This window comes from Panthera uncia, chromosome A2 (assembly GCF_023721935.1).
Source record: "Panthera uncia isolate 11264 chromosome A2, Puncia_PCG_1.0, whole genome shotgun sequence".
Classification (NCBI taxonomy): domain Eukaryota; kingdom Metazoa; phylum Chordata; class Mammalia; order Carnivora; family Felidae; genus Panthera; species Panthera uncia.
This window is the reverse complement of record NC_064816.1, coordinates 70,469,716-70,497,473: the sequence shown is the minus strand read 5'-3', so window position 1 is coordinate 70,497,473 and position 27,758 is coordinate 70,469,716. Positions and strand designations below refer to the sequence as shown.

The following is a 27,758-nucleotide window of genomic DNA, read 5'->3' as shown; positions in this document are numbered from 1 at the left end:
TGAGAAATACTAAATTTAAGAGAATGCTTACCCCTGGGGAGTAGAAAGGGAGGGATATGGGACATGGAAGGGACACAAGACACAAGACTTCAACTTGCTTGCCAAATAAGCATGTGTATTTGTTATATTATTCTTGTATACCCTTTTACATTTGACATAACAAAAGATCCAGAAATGCCCAAATAATTCCCTCCCTTACTTTCTTCTGTCTTCCTCCTCCCACTCCAAAGCATATTGCTTTTAAAAAATTTAGTTTAAATTTGGAGAGGGAAGGAGGGAGGGAGGGAGAGAGAGAGAGAGAGAGTGAGTCTCAAGCAGACTCCACACCCAGCATGGAGCCAGATGTGGGGCTCGATCCCACAGCCCTGGGATTATAACCCAAGCTGAAATCAAGAGTTGGCTGCTCAACTGACTGAGCTACCCAGCCACCCCTCCAATGCATGTTTCTTGAGCTTCTGTATTGCCTGGCTGTGTTGAGTGTACAGGTTGAACAATGCACACATGATTTCTGCCTTTTGAGAGCTTACAGCCTAGCGTTAGAGACATTTTATAAAGAAGTTAAAAAAATACTATGGCATGTATTAATAAATTGTGTTATTATGAAAGAATCAAATAAGGTACTGTGACAGAGATTAATAGAGGAGGGGATGCGTAGTGTAAATGGGATGGTCAGCAAAGGCTTTTCTGGGGAGTTATCATTTAGTAGACCTAAAATATGAGTAAGAGCCAGCCATTCAAGGATCAAGGGGAAGAGCAGTTCAGGCAGTGAGAACACCGTGTGCAAAGGCCCTGAGGTAGGAAGGACCTAGATACCTTAAAAAGCCTAAGAGAATACCACTGTGACTGAAATACCAAAAACAACCAGGATGCTTGACAAGACACTATATAAGGGTGCAAGGGCCATGGCATACTGGGAAAGATTTAAGCAGTAGAGGGATACGATCCAAATTACATTAAAAACAATCTTTAAAGTAAGTAGGAATCAAATACTGATTAAGTCATCAAAGAACTTCATTATAAATATTGAACACTGAATTGCACAACCATAAAAAAGGATGAGCTCTGCCATTTGTGATATCATGGATGGAACTCGAGTATTATGCTAAGTGAAATAAAATCAGAGAAAGACAAACACCATATGATTTCACTCATATGTGGAATCTAAAATACAAAACAAATGAATAAAGAAACAAAAGCAGAATTAGACTTAGAAATGCAGAGGACAAACTGATGGTTGCCGGGGGTGGGGAAAGGGTGGGCAAAATACGTGAAGGGGAGTGGGAGATACACACTTCCAGTTATGGAATGAGTAAGTCATGGGAATAAAAGGCACAGCGTAGGGAATATAATCAACAATATTGTAATAGCATTGCATGGTGACAGAAAGTAGCTACACTTGTGGTGAGCATAATGTATAGAGAAGTTCAATCACTATGTGGTACACCTGAAGCTAAAGTAACACTGTGTGTCAACTATACTCAAAAAAACAGAAACAAAAACAAAAACAAAACACAACTGATAAACTTCTAGTCATACTGACCAAGATAAAAAGAGAGAAGATACAAAGTTGTCAGGAATACAAAGTATCAGGAATGAAAGAAGGGCCATCACTCCTGACAACAAAGGCATTGAAAGGATATCAACAGAATATTACAAATAACTCTATGCCCACGAATTAAAAAATTGAGATAAAATAGAATAGAATAATTCCTTAAAAGACACAAAGTACCAAAACTCAGTCAGGAGGAACTAATGTGAATCGTGCTATATCTATTAGAGACATTATATTTTTAGTTAAATACCCTTTAGAAAAGAAAACTTCAGGCCCAGATGGTTTCATGGTGAATTTTACCAACACTGAGTAAGAAATGCTGTCAGTTCTACACAACCTCTTCCAGAAATTAGAAACGCAGGAAATACTTCCAAACTCATTTCGTGAGGCCAGCATTACCCTGATTCCAAACTAAAGACATTTCAAGAAAAGAAAACCAAAGACCAATGTCCCTCATGAACAAGGAAGCAAAAATTCTCCACAAAATATGAACAAATTGAATCCAGCAGTGTATAAAATGACAATACATCACAATCGAGTGGGATTCATCCCAGGAATGCAGGACAGGTCAACGTTCAAAATCTATGGTAACCATATTAGTGCACACAAGAAGGACATAGGAGAAAAGCGGCATGAGGTTTGGCTTTGACTGTGACTTGAGACATATGATAAAGAGCGCGATCCACTCGGCTGTCAAAAGGAGTGTAGTATTGACTCATACTACAGTATGGGTAAACCTCAGAAAACATCAAGCTACATGAAAAAGGCCAGATGCAAAAGACTAGGTATTGTCTGATTCCGTTTACGTGAAATGTCTAGGAAAAGACAAATTTATAAGCTGGAAAGCAGATCAGTGGTTGCCTAAAGCTGGAGATGGGAGCAGGGGATTAACTGCAAATGAGCATGAGGAGACTTTTTAGATTGTGGCGATGGTTGTAAAACTCTATTGATTTATGTACTTATGGTGGGTGGATTTAATGCTGTATAAATTATATTTTCATGAAGCCATTCAGAAAAGTGAAAAAAAAATTGGACGTTGAAATACAGTTCATGTTACAGAGAGTAGTTATTAAAATGAAATTTCTGTAGATTACTAAAGAAATCACCATGCCTCCATAGTGCTTCAGAGTTGATAGCCGAGAGGGGTGAGCCCAAATGGATATGGCAAATCATGTAGCAACTACATCCAACATTCATATCATGGCAACGGCAATACAAAACAAAACAGTGCTGCGGTTGGATTCTTCCGGAGTGAGTTAGTCTGTGTGTGTGTATATATATATTCTCATCATTTTCTGCATATTCACCGCATAACCACATCTCTTAGAAAAGAATAATTAGAAGTTTGCCTGCACTGTAAATCCATCAAAATTTTGAAGGAGAGAAAAAGAAGGAAGGAAAGAAAGGAGGGAGGAATGGATGGAGGAGGATGGCAGAAAGAAGGGAAGGAAGGAAAGAAGAGAAAGACTCAGAGTTAAGTCAAATGGAATAACAATGGGCAAGTTTGGTTTTTGTTTTTGTTTTTCTTTCTTTCTTTCTTTCTTTCTTTCTTTTTTTTTTTTTTTTCACCTCTAAAATTTGTAGTCCAGTTTAGTTCATGTGGCATTCACATGGCAATAAGCATCATTTCTAGATTGGGTCAATAATCAATATGGATATGACATTAAAAGGGTCCTTATAGTCAAAATAATTGGAAACTACTGGTCTAAATTATGAATGTCTTGGTTGCACCCTGTCTTCTCAGGAAGTGTTTTTTTCTCCAGAAATTCAGAGTATTGTGGCCATCTGTCCAACTTTATAGTCAGTGATCCCCAGCAAAAGTGTGGTTTGACATATTTACCATTTCATACCAAACTCGTTATTTAAACAAATAATGACACCATCTCTGCAGGGGAAGAGAAACTTAGCACATAAATACAAGATTTCAAAACACAGCCCATAAAGCTGAGGACTGAGATTATATTTTGTCTGTAGACATGGACTGGCTCCAGAAAGTGACTTTATGCCTTTATTTTATTCCCGAAGGGAATAACCTTTTTATCTTCAAATACTTCTTTTTACCCTCACACATATAACAGATGTGTTGTTCGAGTTGGACTCAGTGGAGAATAGGCAGAAACTTTATTCTCCCCCACCCTACCTCTGCAACCTGCAGTCTTGACTCATTTTCATTGCTCATGGATGAAATCCCAGGCAAGTCCTATCAATATTTTTCCTGCTGTTTCATGTAAAGTATTAAAAAGTCCAGCTCAATCTAAAATCATAACTTCAGACTCTTGTGGAATTTATGACTTTTCCCTTTCCCCAACTTGGGCCTGTCTTTTTGGAAACCTGGAGTGAGAGAGAGAGGGAGAGAGAGAGAGAGTTGGGAGGTGATATTTTCTTCATTCTTCCATGATTCTCTTCCATACTGCTAGCTGCTGTAATTCCTTCAGAGTCAGGTCCTCTTAGGGAAAGGGAACCGAGTTGGTGAGCCCACAAAAAGCCTTCAGTTGACTGGTGTAATTGGAGCCCTGTGCTGGAGACTTCTGTTCCCCTGAATCTCAGGTGGTGGCTCTTTGTCTTGCGGGGAGCTTTGTAGGATCCTGAGACCTCAGACTGTAGTTCTTCCCCTCTAGTCTCTGTCTCATTGTGGTCCTCTGTACATAGAGACTATCCATTCAGGTCACATGGTCCTATAGGCAGCCCTCATGGATAGAATTCCTTATACTTTTATTTTTGACAGGAAGGGAGAGAGAGAGAGAGAGAGAGAGAGAGAGAGAATGAGAACGAACATGAGCGGGGAGGGGCAGAGAAAGAGGGAGACAGAGAATCATAAGCAGGCTCTGCACTGTTAGTGCAGAGCCCGACCCTGGTTTTGAACCCATGAACTGTGAGATCATGACCTGAGCTGAAGTCTTGCTGAGCCACCCAGATGCCCCATAGAATTCCTTTTATATGAGCTAGTTGTGCTCTGCTGATGGTCTACTTGGCTCATAAGGAAAACTCCTCCTTTCTCTTCATCATTGGCAGGAGTGCAGTTTACTCCCAAACCTGTTACTTTTGCTGCTTTTACCTGATTTAACCATAACTTCTTGCTTTTGGTATGTTTTTAGGCCACGTGTCAAGTCCTTACGTAATTTCCAGTTCTCAGAACAGGGCCAAGATCTCAGATACTCTTTTTGAAGAGTCCCTCAAGTGGCTTGAAGGAAAGGGGAGGCAGTTTGGTGGGGTGAAATGCATGGCCTGCTGACAACTCCTTCTAGGGAAACCCTTGCTAAAGGTCTTATTTGCCTCTACCTTGTTGCATCCCTTCATGGATGATAAGCTAAGGGCAGCAAGACTGGTTTCATAATAGTTCAGCATGACCTACACTGGTATTCTGGCAATTAATGGCATTCTTTTTGGATTTGAAGCCTCAGATGAACTGAGGTGAGACATTTGAACACTCTAACTCCTATTTTGTTGAAGAAATGTTTTTCAGGTAATAAAGAATAATATTAAGTAGAGCAGACCTGAGATATCTGTCTTCAAAATTTTTTTTTTTTTTAAATTTTTTTTTAAATTTTTTTTTCCAACGTTTTTTATTTATTTTTGGGACAGAGAGAGACAGAGCATGAACGGGGGAGGGGCAGAGAGAGAGGGAGACACAGAGTCGGAAACAGGCTCCAGGCTCCGAGCCATCAGCCCAGAGCCTGACGCGGGGCTCGAACTCACGGACCGCGAGATCGTGACCTGGCTGAAGTCGGACGCTTAACCGACTGCGCCACCCAGGCGCCCCTGTCTTCAAAATTTTTAAGAATTAAAGGATAATATTTAATGATAAAAATGTTTTGGCTAATTTCCTATGTGTTTTCAATTATTTGAACACAAATGCAAAGGTCAAGTTTTTCCATATACATAATTTCCAAGTAAGTATCTTTTCTCAATAGCAAATACCACTTTATAGCTGATACTCAGTTGTTACTGGGTATAAGGAGCATTATAATAGCTTCCCTTGGGAATTCTTTTTTTTTTTTTAATTTATTTTTAAATTTTTTACTATTTTTTAAAAAGTTTATTTATTTACTTTGAGACAGACAGAGCACAAGCAGGGAAGGGGCAGAGAGAGAGGAAGAGAGGAGAATCTCAAGCAGGCTCTGCACTATCAGCACAGATAGTGCTCAAATTCATGAACCATGAGATCATACCTGAGCCGAAATCAGGAGTTAGTCGCTTAAGCGACTCAACCACCCAGGCACCCCTTTTTAAAATTTATTTTGAGAGAGAGAGAGAGACAGACAGAGAGATAATATGGGCAGGGGAGGGCCAGAGAGAGAGGGGGAGAGAGAGAATCCCAAATGGGGCTCGAACTCACGATCATGAAATCCTGGCCTGAGCTGAAATCAAGAGCCGGGCACTTAACTGACTGAGCCACCCAGGCTCCCCCTTTGGGAACTCTTTATGAAACTGTGGGATTAAGAATATCTACTGGACTGGAACATGGACAAAATGACTTGCCATCATGTTAAAAGAGACAAAATTGCTCTTCTTAAAAGATCTCTGCTGGGTGTATTTATGGATATGCAGTGAGTACCATCTCATGACAGAATTTTATACATAAATGTATGTTTGGCCTACTCCAGTCCCCAGTTACTTTTATTTTTCATATACTATTGATCAGTAAAAAAAGGAATTCAAGGGGCACCTGGGTGGCTCAGTCAGTTGAGCGTCTGACTTCGGCTTAGGTCATGATCTTACAGTCCATGAGTTCGAGCCCCGCGTCGGGCTCTGTGCTGACAGCTTGGAGCCTGGAGCCTGCTTTGGATTCTGTGTCTCCCTTTCTCTCTGCCCCTTCCCTGACCATGCTCTGTCTATATCTCTCAAAAATAAATAAACATTAAAAGAAATTAAAAAATAGGAATTCAAATTGTGGGGAGGTTGAGCTGTTTTCTCAGTGCTTTAAAATTCCAGAAGAAAAGAGACAGGCTTGGCCTAGAAATATGGTATACATCTAGAATCAGCTGGTTTCATGTTTGGTCTTCAATTTCTAATATATGGATAATGGTTTCCAATTTAAAGAACTTCTTGGGGACTAGCGACCAGCAAGAGGGGAAAAAAGATGACAATGTTAGGTAATGTTAAAGCAGTAATAATTTCAAAATCTTCACAAATCAAGTGTTTCATGTGTCATGCCAAATCAACATGCCAAGACTTAGCCATCATCCCAAAACCCTGTCATCAAACTGAATTGTTTCCCTTTATGGTAATAGGCCTGGGAAATAAATCCATAAATTTAAAGAAGCAATGCTAGATAAGAAGAAATGTTATACTTCAAAGGATGCAAAAAATAAATGTTAGATAAAATTTAGATAGCATTTATTTCATGAATACTAATGATATTTTCCAGTCTTTGGATGGTCTTCCAAGCCAGCATTAGTGCAATATTACAACTTTCAGTCCTTGATTTGAACTACAGTATTTTTAATAACAGAGGTTAAAAAATGTGGAGTAAGTAATAGTCCTGCACCCTGAAAGATAAAGGATGTTGCTAGAATATCAGATTGTGTAATCAGTGATTCTGATTTGTAAAGAACATAAAATCCACAAAAGTTTATCAAGTGAAAAAATACCAATGTTAAAAAATTTGGCTAACATACTTGCTTATAAGAAAAGCTAGTCTTAAACAAGCCAGTTAAAAAATGGGCAAAGGACCTGAATAAACTTGTCTCCAAAGCAAATATACAAACGCCAATGAGCACAAGAAAAGCTGCTCAATGTTACTGATCATTAGGAAAATTCAAATCAATGCCAAAATGAGATACCACTCATAGGGTGACTACTATTAAAAAAAACTACAAAAGATAAGTGTTGGTGAGGATATGGAGAAATTGGAACCCTTGTGCATTGTTGGTGGGAATGTATAATGATGTAAACCACAATGGAGGTTCCTCAGATATTTAAACAGAATTACCATATGAGCCAGCAATTCCACTGCTGGGTGTACGTGCAAAAGAATCGAAACAGAGACTTGAACAGATATTACACATATATGTTCATAGCAGCATTATTCAAGATGGCCATAAGTTGGATGGATGAACATTAAAAAAAATTAAAGGATGAACCTTGAAGATGTTATGCTAAGTGAAATAAGCCAGCCACAAAAGGACAAATACTTATGATTCCACTCATATGAAGTACCTAGAATAGTCAGATTCATAGAGACAGGAAGTAGACCTGTGGTTGCTGGGGCTTGTGGGGAGGGAAAATGAGGAGTTCTTGTTTCATGCAAAGTTTCAGTTTGGGAAGGTGAAAAAGTTTTGGAGATGGTTGAATGGTGATGGCAATATAAATGCCACTGCACTGTGCACTTGAACCTGGTTAAAATGGCAAAGTTTATGTTATGCATACTTTATCATGATTTAAAAGGTAGAAATTCAAATTAAAAAATAAGTTAAATAATTAAGTAAAATAAATAATAGTTTAAGCTACAAGGTATACTATGGGAAAAATTATAATTACTATGCTACAGCCACAAGAAAATGTTTTACTGTATCTGGAATAGTGGTATACAAATATAAATATTTGATGACTAAGTATTGAATATATAAAACACTCCTTTGTTCAAGAATAAATTGATTCTTATGTGTATAAATTAAAAGCCCTTTATTTCAAGGATTTTGTTTCTTTTCAATCTGATGGGATTATTATCTGTATATATATTAGAATATAATTGTAAATTTGCTTAATACTAATAATGACCAATATTCCATTTCTTTTGGTCAAAATCCTATTCCATAATACTAATTCTATGTGTTTAGATTCTTACTGCTTTTCACCCTATATTTATCATTCTGTTGTGAATAATTTATCATTCCTACAATTGCCTATGAAATACTCAGAGGATTGAGGCAAATATTTATTCATCTAAATGAATCCTTTCTGGAAAGAAGAATTGCCTGTCAGAATAAATAGTTATAATCATGAGAGTTCTATGAGAATTGCCGGTCTTACTTCAAAATAAAGGTACAGTTTTATAAAAATTTCCAATCTGACAAATGAAATGTTATAGTCCCAGATATTTCTAGGAGGGTTCATTTCTCCTACTCCAGCCAGAAATTTCAGTCGTGTTTCTCACAGATCCCCAAGGAAAGCCAAAATGGTAGTGTGGGACCTCCTACCGTCACCATATTAGATACACTCAGAACTTTATTTGTTCTATTACCACCCTTATGTTTTTTTTTTTTTTTTTACATCTTTATCTATTTTTGAAGGAAAGACAGCGTGAGAAGGGGAGGGGCAGAGAGAGGGAGACACAGACTACGAAATGGGCTCCAGGCTCTGAGCTGTCAGCGCAGAGCCCGACCCCACAAACCGTAAGATCGTGACCTGAGCTGAAGTCAGTTGCTTAACAGACTGAGCCACCCAGGCACCCCTCCACCATTATGTTTTGAATCTTCTACTCTTCTTCCCGCACAGAACCTTGGGCACTTGTGTCTCACATACTATCAGTTCTATTTCTAACACAGCATGTGGGTGCAGTGATTCCACCAGGCTGTACATGTTTGTGTCCACACAGATACCCTCATTTAGATCTTTTACCTGTCAGCGTTTAGTTGAAGGTGCTCAGGATCATTTATCAGCAACTAAGTCTTTATTTACTTGTTTATTTGTTTATAATGTTTGCTTATTTTTGAGAGAGAGCGTGTGAGCTGGGGAGGGACAGTGGGAGAGGGAGGCAGAAGATCGAAAGCAGGCTCTATGCTTCAGCAGGGCTTGAACTCACGAACCATGAAATCGTGACCTGAGCCAAAATCCCATACTTAACCGACTGAGCCACCCAGGCGCCCCCAGTCTTCAGTTTTTATCCTCAGTGCTTCTGTGGGTCTTTTGCTTCTTTGGGGGGGATGCTGTATGCTTCTGTCCTTTACCCTCTCCACCATCTCAGGTCTGATCTGTCACTTGGACTTAAATTGTTTATTATATCTGAAAGCCATGGAGATAATGGACCTAAGCTGTCTGGTCTGTCTTTTTGACTCTCTTGAGTTATGCAGTCTTGGAAACAACCAAAGCTAATGTGAAAGGAATAGTCACTGACTGTGCGGCCCAAGTACTTCTCAGGTGAAAATGGGGTGGGTGTGCCGGATAAGGCACAGGAAGAATCTCAGATTGTGAGATATGGGTGTGGAGAGGCAAATGTTTCCCTCTCATGTGCCTACCATTGCACTTCCAGCATTTCATTGGATTCCTTGAAGTTCCTCAATTCAGTTACATAGAGCAGGCACCTGGAAGGGCTTGTGGGCCAAATCTGTCCAGTTGTCATCTTTTGAAAATAAAGTTTTGAAATTTTTTTTTTTAAGGTTTTATTTATTTTTGAGACAGAGAGAGACAGAGCATGAACGGGGGAGGGGCAGAGAGAGAGGGAGACACAGAATCAGAAGCAGGCTCCAGGCTCTGAGCCATCAGCCCAGAGCCCGACGCGGGGCTCGAACCCACGGACCGCGAGATCGTGACCTGAGCTGAAGTCGGACGCTTAACCGACTGAGCCACCCAGGTGCCCCAAAAATAAAGTTTTGTAGGAACACAGCCATCCCCATTTATTTATATATTATCTATGGCTATTTTTGCATTGCAACAGCAGGGTTGAGTAGTTGCAACAGAGACACCCCCCAACCTCACACAGTCTAAAATATTTACTATCTAGTGCTTGACAGAGTTTGCAGGTCCCAGATCTAGAGCATTATTAATGGTCTGAAGGTGGGATGATACCACAGGATGGAGACGAAAATACTATCCTTTTGCTTTTATTTTATTTATTTGTTTGTTCCCTTTCATTCTCTTTTGAGTAAAAACTCTAAGGATATTTAGGATAGAAAGTGCATTATGATGTTAAAGCTAGAATCTGAGTTCTGTGCCTATATTCCCAAGAAGGAACACAATTCTCTACAATGAAAATGATTATAGACATAATAAATGGAATCAAGAAAAAATTTACATTTAGAGTGGCTATATAACATAACATTTAATATTTTAAGTCTTTTTTGAAAGTTTATTTAGGCTCAGTCGGTTAAGCGTCCAACTTTGGCTCAGGTCATGATCTCACGGTTCATGGGTTCAAGCCCCACATCGGGCTCTGTGCTGACAGCTCAGAGCGTGGAGCCTGCTTCAGATTCTGTGTCTCCCTCTCTCTCTGCCCCTCCCCCACTCGTGCTCTGTGTCTCTCAAAAATAAATAAACATAATAAAAAAATAAAGTTTATTTATTTATTTTGAGAGAGAGAGCGACAGAGCGAGCAGGAGAGGGGCAGAGGGAGAGGGAGAGAGAGAATCCCAAGCAATCTCCGTGCTGTCAGCACAGACCCTGACCAGGGGCTCAAACCCACAAACTGAGAGATCATGACCTGAGCCAAAATCAAGAGGCAGATGCTCAACTGACTGAACCACCCTGGCACTCCCATAATATCTAATATTTATTGAGTGCTTATTATGTTTTAGGCACTGTGGTAAGCATTTATTATGTATTATTCATATAACATATTTGGCAAATTAACATATAGGCAGATCTTGGAATTATATTAATTGCTTATCAATTATAAAAAATACCATGTAGCATAATCTAAAAAAGCTCTCAATGAGGATTTATGATGTGTGTATTGGAATATCTTGTAACCTTGGGGAAGTCATTACACTGATCTGAGCTTAAATGTCCTCATCTCTAAAATGGAAAGAAATCTGCCCTGCTTCCTCATAAACTTCTAGTGGACTCTGAGATGTGATTCATGAAACTTCCTTCAAAGTTGTAAATTATTATGTAGATATTAGAGACATGAAGTCATTAAATATGTTTCAGGTTATGCTATGTAAATTTTATATTGTATATAACACTAGTCATACTCTTTTTCATGAGACTACATAATGGAGAGCAAAGGCTGAGTTGTTGGAGGACCTGGGGTAAATTCCCAGTTCTAACATTGTTGGCTGTATAACTTTTGTCAAGTTATTTAATCTCTGTTTTCTGACTGTACTATAGGAACATTGATGTTGGTGCCTCCCCTGGTGATGTTATTATAAGGATTAAGTAGGAGTGCAAATGGAATCCATAAAAGTGATACAGTCTTAACAAGCAATGTTATTCTCAGACCTTGAGCCTTCTACCCCCCTGTCCTCCACGGTACTCCGGACATTTTCCTTCCACATACCCTCTATAATGAAACTCAAAGTTGACAAGAAATTGCTCTCGAGCTACCATTTCTCAGGGCAGAGACTGAACTAAATATGTTAATCCTCACATTCTAATGTCTCCCACGTTCTCTGGCTCAATGCTGCTTTCTGTGCTTACTTCTTTATATGCTGTATGGAAGCTCATTTATTTTTGCTTTGTTATATGAGCCGGAATAAAAAAAAAATACAAATGAGGGTTCTTTTCTCAGTTAAAAGCAAGAAAGAATTTGTGGAACGTATCCTGAGGTGACAGCTGTCCATTCAAGAAATATTTACTGATGTAGATACTTTGATAGGTACCAGGAGCACAAAGATTAATGAGTCACATGGGCAGCCAGCAGCCCCTGGGGAAGGAGGTGGTTCGTATGGAAGCCAATAGTTACAGATCAATTTAAGGAATGGACAGAAGTACTCTGAAGCACAGATTAGGGGTTGACTAACTCCACGGTGGTGGTGGGGTGCTAAGGAAGTCTTAACAAAGGAAGTAATAATTAAGTTGGCTTTTGAAATATGATTAGGTTTTTTTTTTTTTCCAGGCAGGGAGTGGAAGTATAAGATGTGTTAGACAGTGGGATTGATCGGGCAAAGGAATTGAGACACAAAGACATGGTGTGTTCAAAGAAAGTACAGAGGCCTATGTGGATAAAATGTGAGGTAGAAGATGAGGCTTGAAAAGTAGAGTGAGGCCCCACAGAAAGACTATATGCCAGATTTACAAGTTCAGTCTCTATCCTGTTATCAATAGGAAATCATCAGAGACTTTAAGCAGGGAAATGTCCTGGTCAAATCCACTTTAAGAAGATAATTAACTGCAGGTAGAGAATTGCATTCAAGCAGAGAATATCCTGACAGCAGTTCATCCGTTATAGTAAAATAATGGGAGAAACAGTCTGCACAAAGAAGAAGCAATGGGGCTAGAGTGGAGGGGGTGGATCAAAGAAGGATTTAGCATGTGAATTGAGTGACCAAAAGAAAGGAAAAAGATAGGAATTGAGATGATTTCAAATTGTCTAGCTTAAGCCATTCTGGGATCAGGGAGAAATGAAAATAAGTTCAATATTGGGAGCAGTGGGAAAAGAGAATTTCACGGGGAAGATAAAATAATCAGTGTCAGATCCTGTGCAGAGGACATTTTTGACCTTGTACTCTCATAGCCCCTTTTCTACTCTTTTGATTTCAACATTTATTAGATTGTATTCATCCATATTTAGATGGATGCATGGATCCACTCATTCATTTGTTCATTCATTCAGCAAAGTGTTGTATCTACTCCATGCAAAGCAATATAATGTAATTCTTTAGCTGAATTCCTTCTCCCCTCAAGTATGAGTCTGTGATCACCTTGATAGCAGAACTGAGTCTTCTTTATGCTCCCAATACTAGGATGATGTCTGTAATGCAGAAGTAATGCAAACATGTTTGTTGGGGTCATTATTGAGCCAAACAGGATATGGACTGGAAGAACAAGCCATTAAATTAAACATTAAGAGGTTATTGTTAATCCTTCAGGAACAATTCACTAGAATGTTGGGAGAAGAAGGCAAATTATAAAGGGTGTTTAGGAGTGAATGGGAGGTGATAAAATAAAAAAATGAGTTGTCAATTCTTCAAGAGTTTTTAGGTTAAAGGAAAGAGAGCATTTGGATGGCAGCTTCGAGGGCAGAAAGTATTGGGCAGGCTTTGATAATACATTCCTGTAATGCAAAAGTTGAGTCAATATTATATAAAATTTTAGAGAATGGATAGTGCAACATTTAAACTATACATTTAAAAATTTTTTCTCATGTTTACTTATTTTTGAGAGAGAGAGACAGAGAGAGAGAGAGAGAGAGAGAGAAAGAGAGAGAAAGAGAAAGAGGCAAAACATGAGCAGTGTAGGGGCAGAGAGAGAGGGAGACACAGAATCTGAAGCAGGCTCCAGGCTCTGAGCTGTCAGCACAGAGCCCAACACGGGGCTCGAACTCACAACTCCATAGATTGGGGGGATATTGGAGCAATGGCCTGAAGGAAGTGAAGGAATGTCTCGTATAAACTCGTATCTAGAAAAAGAACATTCTAAGCAGAGATTAGGAAGGGCAGAGGTCTTCAGGTAGAAGAGAGCTTGCCTTGTTCAAGCAACATTGAGGAGTTAATAGGGCTGGATCAGAGTGGGTGGACGCTTAATGAAGTTTAGGTTAGACAGGTGGTTGGGGACTGGATTCATGGGGCCTTGTGGGCAGCTTTAAGGACTTTGGCTTTTACTCTAAATGAGATGCCAAGCCCATGGGGGATTTTTGAGCAGAGTAGTGATACAATCTGTGTTTTGAAAGAGTTAAGGGGCGCCTGGATGGCGCAGTCGGTTAAGCATCCGACTTCAGCCAGGTCACGATCTCGCGGTCCGTGAGTTCGAGCCCCGCGTCAGGCTCTGGGCTGATGGCTTGGAGCCTGGAGCCTGTTTCCGATTCTGTGTCTCCCTCTCTGTCTGCCCCTCCCCCGTTCATGCTCTGTCTCTCTCTGTCCCAAAAATAAATAAAAAACGTTGAAAAAAAAAATTAAAAAAAAAAAAAAAAAAAGAGTTAAGCAAGGAGACCAGTTAAGAAGGAGCTGTGTGTGAGGGGCACCTGGGTGGCTCATTCGGTTAAGTGGCTGACTTCATCTCAGGTCATGATCCCGCGGTTCGTGAGTTCGAGCCCTGCGTTGAGCTCTGTGATGACAGTTCAGAGCCTGGAGCCTGCTTCAGTTTCTGTGTCTTCCACTCTCTGCCCCTCCCCACTCATGCTCTGTCTCTCTCTCTGTCTCTTTCTCTCTCTCAAAAATAAACATTTAAAAAAAAAACAACAAAGAGCCGAGTGTGAGAGGCTGATGGCCTTGAACCAGGAGGCTGGTAGTGCAAGTGGCCAGATTCTGGACTTACTTTCCAGTTAGAACTGACAGAATTTGGTGAAAGTTTGGATGTGTAATGCAGGAGAAAGAAAGGAATCAAGGATGACTCCAAAGTTTTTTTTGCCTGAACGGCTGGAAGGATACTATATTGGTTAGGGTAGGTATACTGCTCTCTAGTCAGTCCCAAATCTCCATGACTTAATTATGGTTTATTTCTTATTTGTATCATGAATAGTAGGACTCAGAGAGAGAGGGCTTTGCACTGGTATAATCATCCTAGGACTGGGTCCTTTCATTTGGTAGCTCAGCTATTATCAAGAGCATTTGAATCTTGTGTCAGATCCTCTGAAACCAGCTTCAAATGAAGAAAGTGAGTGTGTGGAATGAGGAGGGTCACTCTAACCTGAATATCTCCGCACATCAGAGACAGAGAAAATATTAACAGTAGCTGAAGGGGAAGGGGAAGACAGTTTATTGTCAAAGGAATGAGAATTGTCTGACAGCTGGCTTCTTAATAGCAGCATTGAAAGCTAGGAAATAGTGGACAAATATCTTTATCAAGGTGCTGAAATAAAAGAACGGTCAATTAATACTTCTGTAACTAAAGGGGCTCCTGGGTGGCTCAGTTGGTTAAGCCTCCGACTTTGGCTCAGGTCATGATCTCTCGTTTGGTGAGTTCCAGCCCCGAGGGCTCACTGTTGTCAGCACAGAGCCCACTCTGGATCCTCTGTCCCTCTGTTTCTCTGTCCCTCCCCTGTGTGCACACCTGCTCGCTTGCTCTCTCTCCCTCTCTAAAAAATAAACATTAAAAAAAAAAACAAAAAGAATTCTCTAACCACAAAAATTTCTCCAAAAATGTTGACGACAAAGACATTTTCCAACAAAATACACTGAGAGAATTCACTTAGTAGCAAACTCGTACCAAAAAATTCTACAGGCCCTTCTTCAGAAGGAAAATGAGCTTAAATGGGTAAACCTAAATAAATGCTGACTATATAAAACATAATATGTGGGTATTAAAAATATGTATGTATGTACATATACATTAGTACATAATATGTGTAGCACATACACACATATATGACCATAGCAAATAAGTTAGGAGGGGGTAAAAGTGTTCTAATGTCTTTGCACTGTCCAGGAGAAGGATAGAAGAAAAAAAAAAAGATCAGATAGACTGGTAATTCCAAGGATGAATACTACATTTTCTAAGCTAAGAAAATAGAAAAGACAGCTAAAAAAAAAAAAAAAATACAAGGTGGGGGGCATAGCTTCTAAACTAATGCAAGGGATAAAGAATGACAACAGATATGCAGCCTATCCAAAAGAAGTTAAGAGAGGAGAGCCGAACATAGAACAGTTGGGACAGATATAAAGGACGTTAGGAGATGATAGAGGAGTTAACACCAAATAGACGATACAATTCTTTTTTTTTTTTTTTTCCTGATGATAGATTTTAAGGTCAATTTTATTTTTACAAAAAAAAAAAAAAAAGGCAGTCAAAACAATAGAAAGCACATGTAAAGGATGTTGCTGAGTGAGCTTCGAGTGCAGCCTGCCTCTGCAAAGGCTTTGAGTCCAGAAGGAGAGGGAAGGCCTGGTCTCTGTCCTGGCCTGGCCGGCTGCTCCGAAGGAAGGGGCCAGCGGGGCGCAGGCGACCCAGCCTGGTGGAGGCTACAGCCGCGTCCAGCCAATCCCAGCCAATTCCAGCTCCGAAAAAGGTCAAACTGCGCCGAGGGAGGGTCGTCGAGGGAGGGTCCCGGTGGGACTGCGCCGCACTGAGAAGCCGGGGGAGCGAGCTCGTGACAGGTCTTCAGCGTTGCCTGCAATGACCCGCACATTTTCTCAAGTGGCTGCAGGGAGGAGAGGCACCCTTTGGCCTCCGGAGACCCACTGGCGAGGAATTCCTCCCCCAAGTGCTCGGCCATCCTCTGGTCGGCGGGCCCTTCCCTGGGGCCCCACAGACCGGGTCTCCCTGAGCAGGCCAGGCCCGGCTGGAAGTCAATCACGCAGGCGGACATCAGGGTTTGCCCATTCGATTGACGTTTTTGTGGTAACAGCCGGCCAGATTTTTACGTAAGAACTGGGCCTCCCTTTTCATGACTTTTGTTTTTTGTTTGGTTTGGTGGTGAGGAGGAGGTGGTGGGGTGGTGAGTAGTGATTTGCTTGTTTTTAAATTAAAAAAAAAAAAGGATGTTATAAATTGGAGCCTCCAGGAGATTTGAACCAACTCCCACACAGGGCAGTGCAACATGGGAGAAGCCACCAGACAGCCACGAGCTGTCTCCTTGCGGAGGAGACTGGTCTGGGGAAGGGAATGAGTGAAAAATAAACCCAGTGCAAGAAAATGGGAGCTGCAAGGGAACTGCAACCTTTGTTTTTTCTTTCTTTATTTAACCTTAAGGGCTAAATGTAAATGGAAGATTTTGGATAAATTTGGACAAGAAAAGAAACACCACTCTTTCTTTCCTTTTTAAGTAGGCTTCACACCCAGCCCAACTTGGAGTCCAAGGTGGGGGCTTGAACTCAGGACCCTGAGATCATGACCTGAGCTGAGATGGAGAGTCCCACTGCTCAACTGACTGAGCTACCCAGGCTGTCTACTTTTAAAGTAGATTGATGCAGTGATTTTCAAAACAAAGCAGAACTAGAGCATCTTACATTTTTAATCCTTCCTTTACAGGTCACCTAGACTGCTTTTGATTCAGATAACAGTAGACAGTGAGTAACTGCTGGGAGCAAATGCCAGGTGGCACATGGGTCCTGTTTTGCGGGGTGTCTGAGTGTAGGGGTCTCTGTGCACAGGGTTGTTGCCGTCGGTGGCTTCTCCCTGTATTTCTTTGTAGCCTCTGAAGCATTCTTACATAACATTTTCCCGCCCTTAGAGTATTCTTCAGCTATAGCTTCCAGCTTTCAGCACAAATTATCGGACAGACCTGCCCCTTTTCATGGTTGTTCCGGTGGTCTTTTGTTTTAAAGGTGATCTACGGAGGTTTGAACATGGACTCTTCTGGAAACTTGACTTCCATTGTGAAGGCCCTCTTATCATATGGAGGCTTGTCAGGAACAAGAGGCCCTTGCCAAGTCAATAAATTAGCTTCACCAACCTGGGTTGTTAGGTTTTTCATTCTACATCTGCAGATTTCTTCAAGCTCCTTCCTCAGCCTCCTACTGGCCACCATCTTGGATCCGGTGCTGCTCTACAATTGCTTTAAATATAAAAGGATTAACGTTTCCAGTTAATGTCAGAGATTCTCAGACTAGGTACACGCGCACACACACACACACACACACACACACACACACACACTTTAACTAAAGTATCCTTTTTTTGTTTGTTTGTTTTTAAGTACTTTTTAAGTAGGCTCCATACCTAAGGTGGGGCTTGAACTCCAAACCACTGAGATCCCTGCTTGCACAATTGTGTTCTCCAAACAGTGGCCGGCATGACTGCAAAGCAACCATGTCCCTCTCCTGCTTTACACCCTCCAATAGCTCCCTCAAAAACCCTCCCAAAGCACATGGAATGGGATCCAGACTCCTCTTTGGCCTGTAGGACCCTGCCTGTATCTACAACTGCATCTTACCGTATATTCCTTACTACAGTGCTCACTGAACCTCAGGGACGCTTGCATTCTTTTTGTCCTTCAACCTTCCAAGCTAATGCTTAGTGCTTTTATGCATGACTTTTATGCCTGGAATTTCTTTATCCAGCCCTTCTAATGCTGGATTTATTTATTTATGTTTAATTTAGGTCTCAGGTAAATGTGATCTACTAAGAGAGAGCCTTTCCAACTTTTCCATCCGTGATATTACTTTGACCCTTTTATTGTTTTGAAACTACTTACTACCTACCTGTATGATATATATTTCTAGTTCCATGCAACCACTCTTTCTTTTTTTATGACTTGCTTTCCCAAAATATTTCTAACAATTTCTGGAAGTAACATGTGTGGTACAAACATTCCTCTGTTAGTGGGTCCTGATTAAGGTAACTTTTCCTCTAAGAGAGAAGTTCTTAATCCGGGCTGCACATTAGTATTACCTGGTATAATTAAAAAAAAAAAATAGTGATGCCTAGGCACCTCCCCATTGAATCAGAATCTCAGAGAGGGCAGGGTGAGGCCTGGGCTCATATTTTTTTAGGAGCTCACCAGGTAATTCAAACGTGAATCCAGAGTTGAGAATCTGTCTTAGAAGTTAGTTGGGCGCCTGGGTGGCTCAGTTGGTTGAGTGTCCAGTGGCTCAGCTCATGATCTCAGGATCTGGGGGGGATGGAGCCTCATGTTGGGCTCTGCACAGAGTGTGAAACCTCTCCCTCCCTCTGCCCCTCTGCCCTGCTCATGCTTGCTCTCTTGCTCTTTCTTTTAAAAAAGAAAAAAGAAAAAAAGTTAATGGAGGTAGCAGTAGGAGGAGGACAGGAGGACGGAGAGTATTTTTTGTCACATATAATCTGAGCCCGAAGCTTTCCAGTCCTGCTGCCCTGTCTGTGGCTATTACTGTCCCTATGTTCTGTTGCTTCTGAGGCTCACTGGTTTCTACCAAATGTGATCTACTAATAGAAAAGCTCTAGGGACCTGCCTAAGCTGGAGTCAGTCTCTTTCAGACCACTGGGCTTGTTTCTTTCTGTCTTAGGTGCTGTGCTCATTTTCTAACACTTACTGATGCTATGTGTTAAAGATATGGTAAGTCCTTGAAATTTTTTTTATTTTGGCATAATTTTAGATGGACAGGAAAGGAGCAAAGATAGTGCAGAGAGTTCATATATACCCTTTACCCCACTTTCTCTTATGTTAACATATAACAATGATACATTTGTCAAATTAATAAATTAACATTGGTATAATATTTTCTTTTAATTTAATTTTTTAACATTGATATGATATTTTAAATTCCAGGCTTTATTCAGATTTTGCCAGTTTTTCCATTAATGTCTTTTTTTCTGTCCCAGAATCCATTCCAAGATGTTGCATCGCATACAGTTATTATATTTCCTTAAATTTCTCCAATCTGTGACAGTTCCTCAGGCTTTCCTTGTTTTTATGCCCTTGACACTTTTGGAGAATGCTTGTTAGATGTTTTGTAGAATGTTCCTCACTTTGGATTTGTCTGATGTTTTCCTACGATTCAACTTGGGTAGGGGTGCCTGGGTGGCTCAGTCAGTTCAGCATCCGACTCTTGATTTCGGTTCAGGTCATGATCTCACAGTTCCTGGGTTCGAGCCCTGCATCAGGTTCCCTGCTGACACAATGGAGCCTGCTTGGGATTCTCTCCTTCTCCTTCTCATTGTGCCTTCCCCCGTTCATGTGTGTTATGTGCTCTCTCTCTCCAAATAAATGAATAAACTTAAAAAAAAATCTTAGCAAAATAAACCGGGGTGATGGGCTTTTTGGGAAGAACATCACAGAAGTGAAATGTCCTTCTCATGGCGTCATGTCAGCAGTATACTATATCAACATGACCTGTCACTGGTGATGTTAACTTTGATCTCCTGGTTAGAGTGCTGTCTGCCAGCTTTCTCCACTATAAATCCACTACTTTCCTCTTTCCGTACTGTATTCTTGGGAGTCCAGTCACTAAGTTCAGTCTACTCGCAAGTAAAGGGGACTTAAGGTACATCTTCTGGAGTGGGAGTATCTACAGATATCTGTCGTAATTCTGAAAAGAGGATTTGTCCATTCTTGCTCATGTGTTTGTTTACTCATTCGTATCCGCCCATGCTCATGCATATTTGTCTTATTCATTTGGTTATAATCAATTGCTGTTGTTGCTTTGTTGCTAAAATTTCTCCAGCTTTGGCCATGGGTTGCACTTTTTAGGTTGGATTCTATGTCCTTTTTTAACACGTCTCCATCTTTTCCTTTCTTTTTCTCTCTACTGCTCTTTCTCCCTCTGTCTCCCTCCCTGTTTCTTCCTCTCCCCCAACATTTCCTCCTCCACTTCCTCCTTTTTTCTAACATTACCTTCTGGTACTAGGACATGCTCATCTTGTATTTTCCTTGCCTCAGCCCTGCAGCCGAGTGCTTTTTTTTATATACATGATCTCATTGAACCCCCAAGATAGCCTTGTGAGGTGGATAGATATTATCTCCATTTTTACTAATTTTGAAATGGAACCCATGTGGTAAGTATCCTAGAGAGAACATGAAACAGCACTGTTTGGAACCAAACAGAACCATTTTGTTATTGACCCCTAAGCTATACGCCTTCTTCTGAAACGCTCATTCTGAGATAGATTGGTTGAGGAAACACCTATGGGTGTGGTGCAAACATTTTCCCACAATGCTTCTCCCTCCTTCCAGGCCCTTCTATCCCTGGGAACTCAGTAGTAACCAAAACAGTGAAAAATCCCAGCCCTCATAGAGTCTACATTGTTGTGGGATAATAATAGCAATTATTGAACATATTGAATGTTAGGTACTGTTTGTCACTTTAAATATATTAACTGATACAGTCTTTACAACAGCCCTGTGAAGTAACTTCTGTTATCATTCATCATTTTTAAGAGAGAACTGAGGCACGGTGAGGTTAAATCACTAGTCCAAGTTTGCTAGTTAAGTGGCTTGTCCAGGATTGCTCTGCTAGTAAGCCGTGGAGCCAGACTCTGAACCAGGCACTCTCACTGCCCTGCCTCTATCCCTACACACTCCCTACTGTTGTTTTCCTGTGAGGAAATGAAGCCTACAGGTGTGAATTACATGTCTGCACTCCAGACCTATGTTTAAACTAATCCATTTGAATTGTGTTTAATAGAAGTTCCTAATAATTTGGGGGTCAGAGATACAGGTTTTACCCATTTGTGTAGTTCTTTGGCTGTTTCTGTCAGAATGGGGAGAGAGAATTGTGATGCCAGAGCTCACCATCCATGCCTGGAAACCCATTGGATACTTTTTTTTTTTTTTTTTTTTTTAAGAGAGAGAGTGAGCAAAGGAGTGTGTGCTAATTTATGCATGAGCAGGGTAGGGGCAGAGGGGGAGAGAGAGAGAGAGAGAGAGAGAGAGGGAGAGAGATAGAGAGAATCTCAAGCAGGGTCCACACTTAGCAAAGACCCTGATATGGGGCTCAAACTCACAACTGTGAGATTATGAGCTGAGCTGAAATCAAGAGTTAGATGCTTAACTGACTAGCAACCCACGCACCCACTTTTTAAAATTTTTTTGAGTGTCGGCCATTTTAAAATTTTTTTAAGTTTATTTATTTGGGAAGGGGAGGGGCAGAGAGAGAGACAGGAGAGAGAGAATTCCAAGCAGGCAGCGCAGAGCCCCATGTGGGACTCAAACTCAGTAACCATGAGATCATGACCTGAGCAGACAACAAGAGTTGGACGCTTAGCTGACTGAGCCACCCAGGCGCCCCTGGAACCTCTCTGTTATGAATGGCTCTGGATTTTGGAACGGCTGTTTCTCTATTATTAGTTAAATGGAGGTAGATGACTACAACCCACAGCTCAGACATTTTAGGAAATAGCTGCTTATAATTACCTTTATTGGGAGAGAGATTCTGGATCAACAGTGAAATTTACTTACAACTTCCATCTATAGGAAAGTCCTGTTCTACTTTCTTTCTTTGTTTTGGGAAACAAAAGTGCTTAAAAAAATTTTTTTTTATTATTTTTCTTGGTGCAGATGTATAGATAGCTTACAAGAAAGCATGAAGGGAGGTGGGTGGGGGATGGGCGAAATAGATGAAAAGGATTAAGAGGTACAAACTTGAAGTTATTAAATACACAAGGCACAGAAATGAAGAGAACAGCATAGGGAATATAGTCATAATATTGTAACGACATTGTATGGTGACAGATGGTGACTACACTTACCATGGTGAGTATTGAGTAATGGATGGAATTGTCAAATCAATATGTTGTACACCTGAAACTATTATAACATTGTAAGTCAGTTGTACTTAAATTAAAAAAAGAAAGGGGGAAGCATGAGGGACAAGCTGGCTAAACTTGCTTCAGAAGGGTGTAGTAATTTATTTGTACCCTCTTTATGTAAGAAGGGGGAAGGGCTGACAGGGTAGCTAGGAGGCCACATGCAAGGATGTTCCTGGTGGAGTGTTCTTTTCTACCCTGTCTACATGGAGGCTAGCATTTCCCCTCTCTCCATGCTAGATTGCATGGCTCATTATTTATAGACTCCGTATCTGAATTTAGCAGAGGTCTGCTGCACTGAGGTTTTTAGTGTCTTGCTTTTGTTTCCTATTACTATGATGAAGCCAGGGTCACAGATACCATGTGAAGTCTCCTTCACCCCCTCCCAGCCAACTTCCCCACCCTGAATTGCTTCCAGAATTACCCTTGTCTTCACTCCTGCTCACAGTGCTTTTGCTTAGATATCACAAAGCATCCCAGTATCCTGTCCGTCTACTAATCCTTATGCAATTTCTTCTGTGTTTTGTACCAGGAATTTGTAGGAATTGGAATGGTTATAGAAACAGAAAAGTGAAAGGGACTGATGGAAGACCCAAACTGTGGTTCTGGAAAGCTTTCATTTCTTTATATGCTTTATGGCTTCTAGAAGTAGTGACTGTGCCAGGGTACTCTTGGAAAAGAGTGGACAGAGATGTTTGACCACTTGCAATGTGATAATCCTTCTGGAAAAAGAGTGACAAACTGTCACTAGTGTCCCTCGAGTTGGTCATGCATGGTTAGGGAGCTTCATTCCAGGACATTTCACACAGTTTAAAAGAAAGGGGTGAAAGCAAGAGATGCTTAGTTTACTCTTCAGAGAACTGTGCACACATACTACTTTGTGGTAGTAATAGTTCTAGGAAAGAGTGGAGGAAGCTTGACTACCAGTGCTCCAAATGAGAAAACAGTTTGTAATTGGATGTCATTCATTAATTGTCATTGAATGATCAATCATCTCAGTTATAAAAGTCAGGTCACCTTGTCTCTTGGAGAGGTGGTGGCCGGGCCGTGTCTGTGGATATTTTCCATGGGTGACCTCTCTCCACCAGGCATGCTGGTTGTAGGGGTGTGACAGCTCTTTGCATGTTTAAAGCAAACATTGAGCAGACACAGTGAAACAAAAGTACGAAACAAAAGTACAAAATTAAAAAGTCCTTATCAGCAAAGGACCGAAAAAAGCCATTACAGATAATACCTTAATGTCGAAATGAAAAGAGACCTTATTAAAAAATCCCTTTGACCAAACTTTTTTCCTTAGAATTCTAAATCTTTTTTGTTTACTGCCTTATAAAAAGTATCAACTAATTTATTAGGACCTTGTGAAGATGAGGAAGTCTGCCCTAATCTCTGGCTGTTTTTTGTTAGCATAGAAACATGTAGGGGAAAAATATTTTTTTCCTATTTATTAGAAAGTGGCCTGTATGGTTCTGGTACAGAATAGGATGTGTATGATCTATCACTCAAGAATGCATCTTAACCCTTTGCACCAATGATGTTTTCCATGGAAATTCTCCATGGAACATTGCTTGTCATGTTATCTTCCTTTCAAAGTTCCTTCCTTCCTTCCTTCCTTCCTTCCTTCCTTCCTTCCCTTCCTTCCCTTCCTTCCCTTCTTTTCCTTATTTTCTTCTTTCTTCCTCTCTCCCTTCGTTCGTTCGTTCGTTCGTTCCTGCCTGCCTTCCTTCCTTCCTCTCTCCCTTCCCTTCCCTTCCCCTTCCCCAGTTTTGATCTTTACTATTTCTCTCTATAGTTATTTTGATGGGAGGTTGAGAGAAAGCATACTAGCATGGCTGTCTGCTTCCATGTTAACTCAGAAGTTAGAGAACCAGTTTTGATACATTCCCTGATATTTCATCTGGCTCTAATGATATTCCCAGAGTGTCCCAGATATTTATTTACATCTGGTGCAAAGATAGTATTAATTAAAAACATAAAGCTGGCTTTGGAACTTGACTGTATCAGGAGGAAACTTGGCATTGGTTCAGAGCTTTGTGATAAGTCTGTTACTAAGTACTTTGAGGCTATCAGACCATCAGGCCAAGTGATAGTCCCTGAGTGATGATGGAGGAACGAACTGCTTAATCGAAATTGCATGTGGAGATGACAAAATCTGAAAGTCTCTAATCACTTCATCAGGGCCATTAAACTGAGGGCTGCAACAGAGACTACAATTTATGCAATAATTTCTCATATAGTTTGGGAAATTTTCTACTCCTGGCACAATTCCCCATAAATAAGTAGAAATACCAATTTCCTACAAAGTAAGGTCAGCCTCACTTTAGTTTCTTATTCTAGCATGGTAAATTCTAAATTATTTATTTTTGGATTATCCACAGGGGAAAAGAAAAAAAGATTGAACCTGAGCTGACTCCCCCGACACAAAATGTTTGGAATCCTCCTCCTTTGCCATTGTTTGGATTCTTGAAAGAAAATGTAAATTTATCTTAATATGAGTTTAGTTCAAACTGTGAGGAAGATAAGTTTAGTGACATAAAAACATAGATTTGTATTGGGGATACAGTAACTTAACAGTTTTTTTTTGGGTAGGGGTCTCTGTCTTCACCACCAGTGGAGACACCAAAGATGTGAGTATGGTTAGATCTCCTCTTGACATTTGTTGCTCGTAGAAAAAAAAATAAAAAGCAGCTTTCCTCTAATATTGGGAAGTATACTTTGAAACTGTTGTTGATTAGACATCTGATTATAGAATAAAGCAGATATTTACATTATCTATGTTTTTCCTTAATGAAAAAAACCTGTTACTGCTTTTTGTCAGTCATAAAAGTGATAAATGTTTATTGTGGGAAATTCTGAAAGTAGAGGGCTATAAAAAAAATAATTATGAGCTACAATGCTACCACCCTGAGATAACAATTGTAAGATTCTGGTGCATTTCCGTAATCATGTTTACACTGAGATTTTTTAATCGAACATTTAAAGTTTCAAAAGAAATAGTTTTACGAATTTAGAATCTTAAACCAAAGGAAAGGACCCTGAATGGGACCCCTGGGAGGATTTGGTGTTTGTTCCCTGGAGCTTGGTAGATAAGTGGATTGATATGTGATTCATGCCTGAGATTTTTAGAGAGACAGAGGATGTCTGGAGGGCTGTGGTTTGGGAGCCACTGTGGTCTTGCCAATATTTCCTGTGGATCAGGGTGAGAACGAGAAAAACATTGTGTGATTGCTTTAGATCCTGTCCAAGAGGGCAGAAGGAAGCTGGTGGTGTACTAATGATGTCTGGGGATGAGGAAGGATCATAAGTGATTAACTGGAAAAGGGAGAGATTGACCAGTGTAAAGAGACCCTGGAGGTAAGAGACCCCCGCTGATGGAGTAGGGGAGGTCTTTGAAGAACCCATTAAAGTACTCTGTGAAATAAGTAGGCTTTAAACCCCTGCCAAGTCTAGATCACCATGATAGTACCAATTAAGAAGACATTCCCTGCTGACCATACCTCTTCTCATTTTTCTCCACCCCCATCCCTTCTAACATATGCCCGAACATGGAGGCATTAGAAACTAAGCTTAGCAAATGGGGAAGCTACACAGAGTTGGATTCTGTCATTATTGGATGCTCATGAGTTTTCTTAACGCTACTGATTTCTTGAAAGTAACATTTACACATGATAGATATTCAGTAGATACTTATCCAATCAATATTAGTGGAATAAAATGTAACTGATTTACTAGAAATGAAATGATTATCCAAGTTCCTATTTTGGGTTTGAGCACTGTGGTGGGTGTTCTTTTCCTTCCTGAAGCTTTGCTTTAAAGTACTGGACTTAGCTTGTCCTGACCTCTTTATAGCCTTTGTCTTGTGTCTTCCCAAGTGATACTCTCCTTGCAACTTTAGGGCGAGTCGTCTGGCAACATTGTGAGGGAGAATAGTGTAATATAGTGTTTTAAAGTTATTGAGGCTTTTCTTCGAATATCTTCCATAGAAGCCTAACACAGATAAAGGTAGAGCTGCTCAGATCAAAGCAGGGCAAAGAGAGCAGGGGGCATTGTCCCCTATACAGTAGACTGGTTCAAACATTGGCTCTGTCACTTACTACTTACGTGGTTTTGGATAAGTTACTTAACCTTTGCAAGTGCAATTTTCTCATCTGTAAATTTTAGGGTCATTGTAAGAAAGGGTTATTATAAAGGTTGTTACAGGGTTATTACAAGGGAGTGCTCAGGAAATGTTAGCTATTCCTCCTTGGCCACTGCTGCCTTCCGCTCCTCGTCTTCCTCTTTATTTTCCTTTTCTTCCTTAAGCACAGGGCTGAGTTTAATGGCGTTCAGGTGTGTGTTAGAACTCATTACTTATAGTTTATTATAAGTTTTGATCTTTACTATTTCTCTCCATAGGTATTTTGATGGGAGGTTGAGAGAAAGCATACACACTAGCATGGCTGTCTGCTTCCATGTTAACTCAGAGGTTAGAGAACCAGTTTTCTGCTTCCCATCCAGTCCCATGGACTTGGATATACAAATACTTTTGCTTTATACTTCTTTCTGCTTCTATCTATCTATCTATCTATCTATCTATCTACTAATCTGTCATCTATCTACATTTTTTAAAGTTTATTTATTTATTCTGAGAGAAAGAAAGAGAACGACAGCATGAGTGGGGTAGGGGTAGAGAGAGGGAGAGAGAATTCCAAGCAGGCTCCATGCTATCAGCGCATAAACTGTGAGATCGTGACCAGAGCCAAGATCAGGAGTCTGACACTTAAACTACTGAGTCACCCAGATGCCCCTGTCTACATTTTTTATGAACCCAATAAGAGTAAGCTACAGCCATGTGATGCCCATTTCCCATAAATTTTTTAGTTTGTATTTCATAAAAACATAGAATTCTGTTATGTAACCAATTACCAAAATCAGGAAATTAACATTGAAAAATACTATCGTACAATTTTCAGACTTAACTGGTATTTTATCTATTGTCCCATTAATGTCTTTTTACAGCAAAAGAAAGAAAACGTAGGTTGCATTGTATTCAATTGTCATGTCTCTTTAGCCTCCTTTCATCTGGTCCTATCTTTGTAGCATTTGAGTCTTTCTGTGTGATTCCTGGCATTGACATTTTTGAAGAGTGTAGGTCAGTTATTTAGTAGACTATCCCTGAATTTGGATTTGTCTGATATTTCTTCATGAAGAGATTCAAGAGAGGTCTTTTGACCTTCATGCCACAGAAGGGATGCTAAGTTCTCAGTGCATTGTCAGGAGGCACATGCTTTTTTTTTTTTTTTTTAATATGAAATTT

The 27,758-nt window shown here is 40.3% G+C and overlaps 1 protein-coding gene and 1 pseudogene across 3 annotated transcripts in view; one reads left to right on the top strand and one right to left on the bottom strand.

Moving 5' to 3' along the window:
• The window catches only part of SUGCT (succinyl-CoA:glutarate-CoA transferase), a 768,020-nt gene that overhangs the window by 53,843 nt on the left and 686,419 nt on the right, over window positions 1-27,758 (top strand). The window lies entirely within an intron of this gene.
• Window positions 17,223-17,774, bottom strand: LOC125930750 (ubiquitin-conjugating enzyme E2 L3-like; annotated as a pseudogene).